This window comes from Coptis chinensis, chromosome 4, assembly GCF_015680905.1.
Source record: "Coptis chinensis isolate HL-2020 chromosome 4, ASM1568090v1, whole genome shotgun sequence".
NCBI classification, from domain to species: Eukaryota; Viridiplantae; Streptophyta; class Magnoliopsida; order Ranunculales; family Ranunculaceae; genus Coptis; species Coptis chinensis.
Genome location: NC_141459.1, coordinates 88,304,938 through 88,315,953, shown reverse-complemented (window position 1 = coordinate 88,315,953; position 11,016 = coordinate 88,304,938).

The following is an 11,016-nucleotide window of genomic DNA, read 5'->3' as shown; positions in this document are numbered from 1 at the left end:
ACTTTTGTATTAACTCTAATTCCTTATATTTTGAATGATAATCATATGGGCAAATGTTATACATATTTTATATGTTATTAGTTATATGCATGTGTCTAATATTTTATGTTGTAGATGATATGGTGTGAACACACAGAAAATCATATCATCAGTACCTTATAAAGTATAAGTAATCGTTCACAATCTAGATGGATTTGGACAAACCATTGGTACGGTTATAGTATAATATGGTATTAGTCTATCTTGACTATAGGATTACACTAGTACACTTTATGTGTATTGAACAGGACCAAGTGAGGTTGTTTCTCTTTATAATGACAATGAGGTTGAGTGGTACTACTCAAGGACATAAGAAGTTGATTAATGTAGTTGTCAGTAACTTGACTTAATCAACGGACATTTGATATCTTAAACATGGGGAGATCCACAAGCATATAATATGGAGCCCATAAACGAAACACGTAATTTGGGATTAGGGCGGTAGTGCAACAATGACCTTTAATGGAATAAGCCATTTGTTGACGGACTTGGGCGGTGTTCTGGGCAAACATAGGAAGCCCAAGCCCGTCAGGAGGCCCAACCCTAATTTCTCCTCATGGTCCCTGTTATAGCCTATATAAAGGAAACCTCTTTCTCTGGCTATTTTCTACACAGAAAAATCAAGGTTTTGCTCAAGAAAAATAGATCTAGAAATCGGATCCATTTTTGAGAGTGATAGAGGCCAAGTGAGAAAGGAGAGGTTGGTAGATCGTTGCCCACACAACGTCCACTCTGTGCATAGGAATACAACAGAAGATCAAGAGGTTGATTTAGATTCATAGCTATTGGATTCTCAGAGTTATCTTAACCGGATTTACAAGTATGTTTTCCAATCCAAAATCATGAGAACCATTAATTCCGCTGCGTGTGGTTTTCACGGTTGGTAGAAATTTCATTCTGAAATAACGGTTCCTACACATGCGTAACTCCTGGTGATATAAGCAACCCTTAATAAGCAAAACTGATCTCAAACCACCCCTAGATTGCATTTTCCTAGGGGTTGGTCCATGTAGAATCCATTGCCCATTTTGGAACAAAAATCACATGACTAGTGTTGTATCAAGAATCCTCTATTATAAACACTGGAAAAACCAAGAACTTTTATAAAAACAACAAGGAAAAGCTATTTTTAACAAAAAGAGTGTAAAATAAAGAAAAAGAAAATTGTATACTTGCTTCATAGAGGTACACTACTCAAACTACAAGTAAAAGTGCTAACAAGGAATATGTAAGTATACGTTGACTCAAGGCTCTGGCACTTACAACCACACACTCCAAGTGGAGTGGTCCGGTTATCTTTTCTGATGTATTCCATAAAAATAGATGTGACGGAAATAATGGATTGGAAATACATCATGAAATAGAGGATTTAATCCTCATAGATAGGATCTTTGAGAATGGTTTCTTCTACATCCGTAGACCGTAACTCATGGTAGTGTTTTTGGTGCTTGTAGCTTCCAAGGCTGAGTTTGCTTGTTTAGGATTAGGAACTGCATGTCCTAGGAGCACACCTTTCTAGGCTTTCTCTTGAGTTAGGTGGCTTATAGATTGTTGTATGGACTCAAAGATTTGAGATTGTTGATACATCGAAGATAGCATCATCTCGGATGTTTTGTCTAATTGGACATTAGTAGGTTGGGCAACTAGAACGGTCTATTTGGTTGTTGATTGGTGGATTTTGGTAGTTTTGGTTAAAGTTGGATGGAACCATTGCCCTATTCTGATTGTTGTAAGTACCTTGTCCTTGTCTGAACTGATTGAATGTATTTTGTGGTTTGACATGATTTGTGAACCCTGGAGGTGGTTGGGTTTGTGGATTAGTATTCCATTGAAAATTTGGGTGTTGCTTCCATGGTGCATTTGGTACATTGAAAGCATAAACGTTTTTTGGTTGAAGTGATGCTATGTTGTTGATTGAGCAAGGGACAATGGGTAGATACGTGATTTAGATCGAGACAGAAAGTACATGGTGCTATATCGATGTTCATGATTGGTTGGGGAGTATGGTCTTTTTGTTTGGTTGCAAGGGAATCTATCTTTCTTGTGAGGGTTTCGATTAGTGTTTTCATCTATGGATCAGATTTTACCTCAAAGATAACATTATCTTTAGAAGTACTGGGTTGGGATGTTATGGAATTGTTTGTGTCACCCCAATAAGTACTCTTTTATGTTTGGTCTTCAAGAAAGGTTAAAGCTTCTGTAGCACCTTTATCTAAAAAAATTCCATTACTCATGATATCCAGTGTGACTTTGTGTTATTGGAGAAGACCTTTGAAAAAATATGAGACAAGAGTGGATTTTTCTATTTTATGGTGAGGACATGAATGGAGCAGGTAAGAGAATCTATCCCATGCTTCAGAGAATGTCTCACTCGGACTCTGTCTGAAGAATTGTATCTTGCTTACTATCTCCTCTGTTTTCTTTGGTGGAAAGTACTTATTCATGAAGGAGAACAGTACCTTTTCCCATGTATTGAAAGAATTGGGCTTCTGTGACAGAAGCCATACGTGGCTCTTGCCAGCTAGAGTAAATGGAAACAATCTTATTTTAACCTGAACATCAGAAATGCCCGGATGATTGAATGTACTGTATACCTCATGTATCTGGCGTAGGGTAACTCATGTTCGAAATGGTGAAAGACGGGTAAAAGATTGAACACGTTCGGTGGGATGCGAAAATCGCTATTGAGCTGTGTGAGTCGTATACAAGATGGAGGGCCATCTTGTAACGGTGTGTAGAAACTAGAGAGGGGCTCTTCAGCTTGAACTAGTTCATCCGCCATCCTAGTAGTTAGGGGATGAGAAATAGGAGTATGTCGAGATCGACGTGCTCTCCTACGTGGGTAAGTTTTAAACGCGCTAAGCTTTGTATAGCCTGAGCGTAGTCTCATGCACGATTGCGAGACTATTTATAATCTACTTATATGTGCACACAAATGTATTGGATGCTTAAACAACGAAATTCGTTTGTAGCTTTGAAGTTTTTGAAAAGTTTGCATGCAATGTCTATAGATTAGAAACTATGCCCTGTTTGAATTTAACAGTGGGTGCGAAATTGGGTTTTGGGAACTACACGCGTCAAGGAAGAAGATTGCTACTTCACCAGATGGTGTGTCACCAAGAATCTCATCCCCGGTATTTTTTAGGGAGGGGAGTGAGGAAGGTGGTTGGTCTACTGGAATCTGGTAGTTCATTACTCTCTTTGTTCGTGCTAGATGTTTGTCCTGATGGACGTGACTAGATTAGCTCTGCTTGATTGATTTTATCTTTTTAATTTGGTCTATGTAACAAACATTTCACGCAACGTTCGTTCTTAAGTGGGGCTTAATCTTACCTTTTGTTCTTTTAGGGCTCCGGTTTAGCCTTAGCGTTAATGTAAAGATGAGACTAAAACGTAAATCACATAATCATCAAAGCATGATTAGTAACACACAAGTATCCTCTTACACTTTGTAGTGAGGAGGTTTAGAAATTACCGCCCAAGGTGTGCGTACACGACCCTTGGGGTGAAGGCGATGTGGTGGGGTTGACGAACTGTTTGGTGTTTTTCGTGTCAACCCACCATTCGAGCTTTTCCTTACGGTTACAAGTTTAATATATCTAAGACCCACAAGTCGGGTCGAAATATGGCAAAGCCAATAAGATATAATCGGTTGCCTTTGTGGGCCTAAAACAAAGTTGCCTTCGTGGGCTTAAAACTATGAAAGCGGTAAACACAAAAATTAACTACGTTTAGCTAATTAACTAATGATTAATTAAACAAAATACATAAGCTTGGAATGTGTTCATCAAAGATTGGAACTTCAAACCCCAAGTTGGGTTGAGATCTGAAGCTTTAGATTGTGGTGAGTATACTTCAAAAAGTTTGTTAAAGAGTGAGGTTCATCTTAAATTGTTTAGAGTTTGAGTGAGGGAGATGTGAAGAAGAAAGGTAAACTCTTGTATGTATTAGAATGGTTCTAAGCTAAGAAAATGACTTGAAAACATGAAGTAAAGATTGATTAAAACATTGAAATAAGAACAAAGGAAAATAGATTGAAGCTTGAAACAAAGAGCAAGTAAACAAGATTGATTGAAATAAGAACAAGTAAATAACAAGTTTGATTGAAATGAAATAAAACAACAAGAAAGTAAAAACATGAATCGAAAAACAAGACAAGAAATTAAACAAACCAAATAGTTTGGATTCTAAGACAATGGATGGTTTCTCTCTCCCTTGCTTTTTGCTTATATACCCCTACTGTCACAGCCCGAATTTCTAAACAATTAAAAAAAAATGAATATTTAAAATATAAATATCTCCAACATCACTTGGTTCAATTGTCTAAAAACCCAGGCTATAACGGGGTGGATACAACACATGTCAAAACCTAAAACCCACATCATAAAGAATCTTAACAACAAAAATCATCTCCAAAATTCTCTTTATTACTTTATAAAAAGTCTATCTTCCGTCCTAATAAAACATCAAACCACTCTAGGAATAACAGGTCTTCAACATCGTATTTTCATGTCATATGAAAAGAAAACTACGCTATTACATACTTCCAAAAGATCAGACCTAATAAAATAACCTCCCGGACTACTCCAGACAAGAATCCAAATCACACACCGCGGTTCCACTGCCTTCCACCTGTGTTCCCAAGAACACACCCACGCTACAAAACAAAAACAAACATGGGTCAAAAATGGAATTTGCTGGTATGAGTAGATTAACCACATAAAACCATTTCAAAACTTTTCTTATCCAACTAACACTTTAACTCTATCATAACCTAATCATTCTCAGCTTGGAAGACAGGTAGTTCCGTCATCTCAACCGGCATAGTTCTTCCCAAGCAAAACTTCCATTATCTTAACTCATTTTAATAACTCATTTTAATCTCTAAATACTTGAATTTAAAACTTACCGATATCTACTGCTGTATAAGGGTAGGACCGTGTCCCTGCACAAAAATGTTATTAAGTCCTACCCTCCTGCAAAAGAAAGTTAGAACTTCTATATAACATATGTAGATATTATATTAGGTATTCAAAAGAAAACCCAAACACTCACATAATCAAATTAATACCACTAACCCGCAAGGCGAATACCTTAGTTCCTCTCTAGGGCAGTCCAAACAATCTGGTCATTCATGGCATATTCAATGAATACCCCTATATAACGCTAACGGGCCATTTATGGCACATTCAATAAATGCCCACCTAACATATGACATCAACAGTCATAAAACTCAATTCCAAAACTTTAGGCGTGGAGAATTCTAAAAGGTTCATGGTAAATTGTTTACGATTATTGAACTTTATTGTATATATCATTTCGAGAGAACGAATGAGTATCTTGATAAATGTATTTTTTTTGTTTTCGCTGCGTTATTCATTTCATAGATGTCTAAGTGTCATAACGCTGCATATCATAAAATACTGCAAAATCACCGAGTAGTTAATACACGTACACATGTATATATAGAAAGGTCTTAGCCTAAAGCCAAGCATGCTAATAGCCCTAGACCTATCCTAATAGACCGAATCATAGTCCGAGTTAAAAGGTCAAATTGGGTCAACTGGTCAAAGTCAACCCTGGTCAACAATCAACTCTGGTCAAAGTCAACACATCATTGTCTAAGTCAACACGTCATTGTCAAAGTCAAACTATCGTTTTCATGTTCAACAGGTTCAGGGTCATAGCCGTGGTTCATGGCTAAGGTAAATGTGCATGGCTTATGGGCTCATGACTAAGGTAATGATTCGGACCTAACTGGCCAAGCCCAAACCTCAGAACCCGAAAGTCTAAACATTGAAAGACCCAAAAAAAGATCTATTTTAAGTCCTATGGACTGGCCCCAAGCAATATTAGAAACTGGCCCAAAAACTTCAGACTGAACTGGCCCAAAACACAACTGAGTTCGGCCCGAAAACAAATGGGAGAAGGCCCAAACAAAACAAACTAAAATCGGGCCCAAAACAAAACAAAATAGAAATGGCCCAACATAACTAATGTGGTCCAAAATTTTAACAACTTAACTAAAATCCGGCCCAAACTAAATTATATTTCAGCCCACACAAAACCAAAAGGTTTAGGCCCAAAGCCCAACCGAGATTTACTGTTCATCTTCTCCAACCTTCTTCCTCCACCACCAGCCACCAAAAATTGGCCACCACTCCTCACTTCATCAAACCGATTTTACTCCTTATCAAAAACCAAACACTTTTAATAAAAACAAAAACCCCCAAATCATTCAATCCCTATCTCCTTCAAAACTAGATCGAAAACTTTTACTGCCGCCATTAATGACTTCCGCCACCTTTCAACAGCCCCCATCCACATTCCAACATTCACACATACACCAACAACCCACCAAATCAAACAAAAACCGTTCAAACCATTTTAAAACGATAAAACCCAAGTCCCATTATCCGCAAGAATGGTAGTAACGCCATTAACGCCTCCCTCCGAAGCTTCATCGCCGACATCATCACGCCTACACAACCCAATATACCACAACACTTCAACCATAGGGTTTACAAACCAAAACAAAGAGTTAAATTATACAAAACGATTTACGTGTCGACGCCATTGACGACGTCTGTCGAGATTCAACAGTTTACCTAATTTTAACAAAGTTTCGGACAGGTTTAATTACAAATCCGAAAATTCAACAAATTTTAATAATACAAATGGCACGAAGTCCAATACAACAGGATAATGATCAAGATATATATAAAAACATAAACCTATACACCGATATCTAAAAACTATAACTTTGGGTGAAATAGCAAAATAGCTACTCACCTTTTAGCGCCTCCGACTATCGGCCACTACCGGGAAAAAATCTTCTTTTTTTCATTTGTCGATAAAACTTCTCCTTTTCTCAGAAAAACTCTCGCGGTGTTTTTGACCAACCCTATTCTATTTTCTGTTCGCTCAAAAACAAAACCCCGAAATAGGGAAGAAGGTTTATCCCATAAACCCACGTCTCCTATTTCCACTAACACTTATCCTATTTTATTTTATCTATTATCTATTATTATTATCTTTATTATTATTATTATTAGGAAAATAAAAGAATTAAAACACGGGGTGTTATACCTACTTTTGCCTTTTACAGATTTACCGTAATCCATTACAAACTAGACACCTCACACTTCACTTTTACTTTTGCTTTTACTTTTTGGTTCCTTCTTGACCAAGGTAGGTTTAGAGACAAAAGTCATCATATTTTGAGATAAGGGCCTCTATCTCTGGTCTTATGATTTGAGGGCTTTGACTTTTAAATTTGACCGTTGACTTTGACTTTTTTAGCACTTTTCCATAGCAGCTACTAGTCTTCATAATAAGCACAATTAAGGCTCCTTTCGGTGTTAAGATACATCTTTTATGATATGTGGTCTGAAATAATCCTTAACTTGAAAAATGCAATAAAAGCTATGAGTTGCCTTTTTGTTAAGCATAAGAGGGACTGTAATACAGAAATATATGGAATGCACATTTGGGAGCTGATCACCACCCCCAAATAGCATCTTGCTTGTCTTCAAGCAAGGATGAGAGAAAAAACTAAGATCATAAATGAGTGATTTATTATCAGTTACACTAATCTCATTTCGCAGAGTGCGATTGTATTGACCATATGCAACAAGGCCTTAAACCAATAGGAATTCCCTAGTGGATGAGCTTTAAGCCTCGTGAGAGTTTTCCAGTGAAGGTACTCACAAACTTCTTCTATTTAGTACAAATGGTCTTGTTTCCTTATTTATTCTCAAAAGTTCATACATCTCATTAGCGGTGAATAAGGGCAAGCTCCTTTGAATTTAGAATAACATATGTACAATAATTTAATCATCTATAGATAAATACACAAAACATGAGCAATGAAATAAAAAAAAAAGTAGAGGGGTTATTTCCGAGGCTTTTGGAGAGCTTCCTTAAGGTGGTGGGTTCTCATAGGGGTGTGTTGCACTCACAACTCTCTGATAGATTTACTGAAAGTTCGTTCTCTCAAGTGCAGCGGGTACTTATATTCCTCACATACTTAAATGATGTCCAAAGAAACCGGGTCGATTGATCACACTTGCTACTTATTATCACCCTATCCTATTCTTAATCGAGCTAGATGTATTTTATTAGGAGTTACGGGGCTAGGGTGATGGTTTAGAAAGAGAAATGAAGGGAAAAACAAAATCTAAAAAGTCGAGAAACTGGGTCTTCAAGATACTTGTAACCAGAGAAGAACCTCGTTTTGTTCTTTTACTTCTGAATAATTATGATAAATTCTTTTAGTCATTTGGATTTGTGACTCCATATTTGATTTTAAATTTTGGGAGTTCTAACTTTGCTTTTGTTTCTGATATCTTTTTTTTTTTTTTTTTTTTTTTTTTTTTTTTACTTTTGGGAGATTCAAATTTTTTTGACTCCTTTGGATTTTGTTTTTTTGGAGTTTTGGTTTTTGATAGGTCTTTCTTTTCTTTTCTTTATTTTCTTTTTGAAGCAAATAACTGTTCTATTTTTTTACAAGGACCTCTCTTTTCTTTTTCTGATATCCATCTAGTTCTCAACTCATCAGCTGGGTAAGCTTTTTATTGTGTGTTGTAACGGGTTAGGAATTTTTGGTGAAAAATAAAAAGGCTTTTAGAAAGGTTGAAGGCTCAAGAGGAGTAACTAGAGGAAAACCATATTTTTGGGGTTTTAATGTTTATTTGGCTATATCGATCCAAAAAGGGCCTAAATTCTCTCATAGGATATGGCGTGGTGATCAAGCAAGTAGATGTGTGGTCTTTCTATCCGGACATCCTTTGTGTCATCACTTAATAATCATTCAGATGAGGCTTTTGCCTCGATTCTCACAGGATATGTAACTTAATTGTTCTAATCTTGGCTTTGGGAACTCACTGCTATATACAAACAAATTCTAATGCATGCCATTCATGAAAAGATATAAAAACTATTATATGTATATTAGTCTAAGTACGAAGAACAAGTCCTTACTCTATTTCTATAATGAGACTTCTAAACTTTTTATTCATCATAGAAAAAGGAAACAAGATTTTTTAATACTAAATGGAAAAATATTTTTGGTCTTTCTCAATTTTTTTTTTGAGAAAGGAAGAAATATACTATTATATCTACTATATAGAAAAATGTTTAGTTTTTGCAAAATGTTACTATATTACCCCAAAATAAAACTATACTTGTCCTCAAAGTATGAAGAGATATGGAAAGAGATTACCATAGAACATGAGCAAAAACGGCGATATACATGTATTATGTTCTTCATGATGAAAATACACCACCCCCAAATAAGTTTGGGGCGTGGGTTATTTGATATATAACGAAAAATACATGGTTTATTATACTGGGGATATTTATTCTACTATAAAAACTTTTTGGGTTTTTGTATTTTTGAAAACATGTATGGAATGTAGAAAATCTAACATGCATGCATAACTATGATTACACTAACGATTGAAGAAATAAAAAGTATGTAAACATCTATCAATACAGACACATATGAAATATGTGTGTGTGTGTGTGTGTGTGTGTGTGTGTGTGTGTGTGTGTGTGTGTGTTTAATTTTTTTTAGTAATTGTTTTTCTCAAGTAAAAGATATCTCTAACCATATAGAGGTTTTGACAAGAAGATAAAATTATACGTGAATCCGGTATTATTTTGATTACTCCGGGGCATATAATTTTCATTTTTATATCCTCTAGTTTTGAAAACTATGTAGAGATGTTATAAAGAGACTCGTACTCAAAAGCTGTGATTGAAAACAAACCGTAGCAAGTATCTCAGGCAACTTTCGTGTCGGCTATTTATTGAACCCAATCCAGTCAGACTGTGGCTTCAGCTATGTGTGTTGGGGGTTTTACTGTGCAAGACATAATGGAAGGGTTTATTTGATTGGACACTAGTTGGTGGTGGATCTAGGTCTCTTTGGTGGATTTTGGTAGTTCTGGTTAAAATGGGATGAAAACCAATGCTCTGTTCTGATTGTTGTAGGTACATTGTCCTTGTCTGAATGTATTTGATGGTTGACATGATGATATGTTGGTGAGCAAGGGACAATTAGTATTTATATGGTTTAAGTTTAGACAGAAAGTGCATGGTGATATGGGCGACCCTTAGTAACACATAACTGATCCTCAAACCGCCCTTATAAGAATGGATATTGCGTACTTCTAAGGGTTGGTCTATGTGGAATCCACTGCCCGTTTTGTTTTTGGAAAAACCATATCACTATTGATGTATCGAGAATCTTTCAGAATGAGAACGGAGAAAAAGAAGAATTTTGAAAAAGAAATGTAAAAGAAAGAAAAATAAAATTATATACTCGCTCCATAGGATCACACTTACTCAAACGATGAGTAAAAAGTGTTTTACAAAGAAAATGCGAGATATACGTGGACTAAGATTCCGTCACTTACAACCACACACTTCAAGAGGAGGGTCCGGTTATGTAAGACCCCAAATTATTTTTCCATTATTTCGTAACAATATTTAGCATTTCGGAATTTAATATTTATTTATGGGTCAACGGGCTAGTAAAGGTGGGCTTGACTTTTTGATAGAAAATAGAAAAGAGGGAAAACAAGTATTTTGAATTTTGAATTTTGTGTATAGATTTTTAATATTTGGAAAGTTTTCAAAATAGATGTTAATATAAGGTATGTAATAAATAGAATATTTTTAATAGAAAATAATATTCTATATTAGGAATAGAAGTACTTGGTAAAATAGGAAGTTTCTAAAATGTTAAACATAATATAAATTCTTAAGAATGGAATGCTTTATCATAAATTTAGGATTTTTCAGAATAATAAGTTTTTGCTTAGAACTAGACAAGTTAACTAAAAGAAAGAACAGAGACACGAATCGTGCGTCTTCTAGCTAGCTCGGAATCGATTTTCTTTTATATTCTAGATATGTTTTTCGTGATACAAGGTGAGTAGTTATTTTGCTATTTCATCGAACCTATAGTTT